A 3,542-nucleotide genomic window follows, 5' to 3' on the forward strand; every position below is an offset into this window, starting at 1 on the left:
TTGCTCTGCGGCATGTGAGATCTTCCCGGACCAGGGCTCGAACCCGTGTCCCCTGCATTGGCAGACGGATTCTTAACCACTGCACCACCAGGAAAGTCCCTCTCAGCCAAGTTTATTCACACATTTCTTCCTTCCACTCTGGGCAAATGAGGAGATGAGGGTGGACTGTGCACTTCTCTTGATTTCTATAGAGTAGCCTCTTTGGATTTATAGAATTATGACATGAGAGAAGCAAGAGAGCAGGTCTCAGAGGACACAGGGCAGACACGCCTACACACACCATCTACTGGATGCAAGTATCATAAACCACGTGCGCCAGCAAAGATAGTCAGATGGAGGCAGCCGATCTCATGACTAAATGCCTCCAATGGCACCTCACGAGTAAGTTGTAATTTTTATTATTTTATTTTATTTTGGCCATGGGGCACGGCATGCATGATCTTAGCTCCCCCACCAGGGATCGAACCAGCACCCCCTGCAGTGGAAGCACAGAGTCTTAACCACTGGACCACCAGGGAAGTCCCTAATTTTTATTTTTGACGTTTTGAACAGAGGGTGGTTTTGAGTAGCAGACAAAGTTTTAGAAAAGTCATGCTTGCTGGGATCTGCCCCTTCCTTTTTCCTATTCCTGCGCCCTCCCTACACATTTACTTGTTGAGGCAGACGTGTCCTTCCGGGGATCAAATGGGATGAGAATGGTTTAGAAAACGTTTTCCCATTGCACTCAGTACTCAGAAGCTGTTCTACCCAAATTAAACCAACAAGGCCCTGGGACTCAGACTAGGAAGAAATTACCTAATAAGTGTGATAGGAATAGTAGCACTGATCTCTTAGTAGGTACAGATCCTTTACCAGGTACTGAGGCACGTAGTTCGTTGCCATGAACTTCTGGAGGGAAAAGGTTGTGCCTTATTTATCTTGGTGTACCCTCCCAGGCTGACACATGCTGGACCCTCATTCAGCTATTCCACAAGTATTTACTGAGCAATAGAGGATTTGTTTTTCCAGGTTTGGAGATTTAAGCTTGTTAATAACAGATGCATTCTTTCTCTGTTTCATCATCTACCCTTTCGGACCCTGTGGACCTTGTCTTTGTGCTTTTCTACAGTCACTCCCTCCCTCCCTTCCACAGCCCACCCCAGTATTCTACATATAGTAGGTGGTCCGCAAACATTTGTTGGGGAGAAAGGAGAAAAAAGGGGGAAGAGAGACAGCTTAACAATAAGCAACACGGTGGGTAGGTAGGTGATCAGTCTCAAAACCATCTTGAGACTACAGTATTTTCTGCGGCTACTGCCCAAGCATCTTTCCAGAAAGTCCTGCCCAGGCGAGGCCTCTTGTTGGACCTTTGGTTTCTTTCCTATGCTGGCCACATTTGTCACCAAAGCTCCACAGTTTCCCTGCCTAACAAGCTAAAACCCTCCTGTCCTTCTAACCTCCCTTACTTATTCTCTCCATAGATATTTCAGAAACTCATGCCAGGCCTTGAGGGTCCACAGATGGGCACCTTTGGGTGCTCAGAGTCATTGTCAGGGTGCTCGGTCTAGTAGGGATACAGACACATGAATAGTCTATTACCAACAGCTCAATGAAGGCTCCCAGAATTGATAGCACAGAGGCTAAAATTTACCTATGATAAGAAGAAAAGAGAGGCAAGAAGTGGCAAGTAGGAGAGTCAGGGGCATCTTCCCAGGAGACATGACCTAAGATTTCAACGTTAAAGAATAGAAACAGCCTAGTTGAAGAAAGATGGAAGGAGCATTGCAGGCAAAGGGAAACACATGCGGAAAGGCAAGGGAGAGTAAGGAAAATGATGGAACTAGGACAGATTTTTCTCTGTGACTTATCAATCCCATCTCAGTGCTTTATACTCTACATTCACCTCATATCAAGTGAAATGATGCAATCCTTCAGCATCTTGGAAAATTTAGACAGCCAATCATTCAATCTCTTAAAGAGAAAGGCATTGATAATGTGGGCTATCTATGAGATTAAGCACGTTCTTGGGTGAATACCGGATCAGGTACTTATAGGAAATCATGTGGGAGGCTGATGAAAATCAGGCGGTTGATGTGAAATGTAATAAATCTTACTTTTTATTCTCTCTCCCTGGGGGTTTGAGAAGTTGGAATCCTTTGCTGTGAGAACAGATGAATCCGTGGTTTCTCTGCCTAAGGAAAAGGACAGGGTGATTCTGGGAATTTCAGGTGGGACCAAGGTCCATTCTGAAAAGTTTTTGGACTAAACCTTTGCAGGTCCAACATTTTCAAAACATTTAGCGAGATGTTCCCAGTCCTACACCCCAGCTGCATGGTGAAGGAAAACTGAGCAGAGGACAACGCCCTTCTCCGAGTGTGGTTTATTTCTGTTCACAGAAACTCTGAAGACAGGAGGCCAAGGCTGACCTCTTTAGTCAAGAGTCTGCTCAACTTTAAAATTATGATTGCATGTGAAAGCTAAAATGGGAAAGAGAAAAAATCAGTTCTCAGGACAGAAATGCTAAAAAACCCTTAGGCCACATTCCAGTCAAGGTCCCAGCCCTGTGTATGGAGCTCCTATCGGGGGTGGGTGGACGGGAGAGCAGCTAAGACCATTTCAGATCAGCTGAGTGTCCAGGGTCCTGGGGTTTATTCTAGAGGTGTCCAGCTTACAGATAAAGAAACTTACAAGAGTGATTATGCTACATAATCCTTAAACAACAGAAGCTCATGGCCAGGTCTCGTTATTGAGTTGCCTGCCAAAACATTTACCCACTCTCAGTGAACTATTTGCAGTAAAAAAAAAAAAATCACAGGGATAGAGAGTGTTAGTTTCCTAGGGCTACCGAAACAAACTGGGTGGCTTAAGACACGGGAATTTATTCTCACACAGTTCTGGAGGATAGAAGTCCAAACCCAGGTTTTGGCAAGGTTGGCTCCTATGGAGGCTCTGAGGAAGAATCTTCCATGCCTCTCCTGGCTTCAGGTGGTGGTTGGCAACCCTTGGTATTTCTTGCCCTGTAGCTGTATCACTTTAATCTCCGCCTCTGCCTTCCCATGGCGTTCTCCTGTGTCTGTGTTCAAACTCCCCTCTTGTTATAAGGACACCAGTTATTGCATTAGCCCCACACTCATCTAGTAGGAGCTCATCTTGATTGTGTCCGCAAACACCCTACTTCCAAATAAATTCACATTCACAGGTAAAGGGGGTTAGGACTTCAGCGTGTCTTTGGGGCAGACATGATTCAACCCACAACTGAGTGTAGAACGAAAACAAAACCCTGGGCTAGGCATGAGAGAACAAGGCTAGCCCACAGGCTACTCACCCACGGAGGTACTCCCGGCAAAAGTTTCAGTTCTCGTCTCGAAAGAAAAGTAGTGCCTGTGCTGCTTACCTGAGAGGTGCTATGAGCAAAAAAATGAAATCGTGTAAATAAAAATATTTTCTATATGGAAAGTGTTTCTACAAGTGCAATGGATTATGAATTCATTCCAGCTTGTGTTGAATTTTCCTTAACGTCGTAACTACATAATGAGTAGGTAATGAAATGAGAAACACAGCCG

Source organism: Delphinapterus leucas, chromosome 7, assembly GCF_059928025.1.
Source record: "Delphinapterus leucas isolate spDelLeu-1000000601 "Yukka" chromosome 7, BTC_Dleu_Yukka2, whole genome shotgun sequence".
Lineage (NCBI taxonomy): Eukaryota > Metazoa > Chordata > Mammalia > Artiodactyla > Monodontidae > Delphinapterus > Delphinapterus leucas.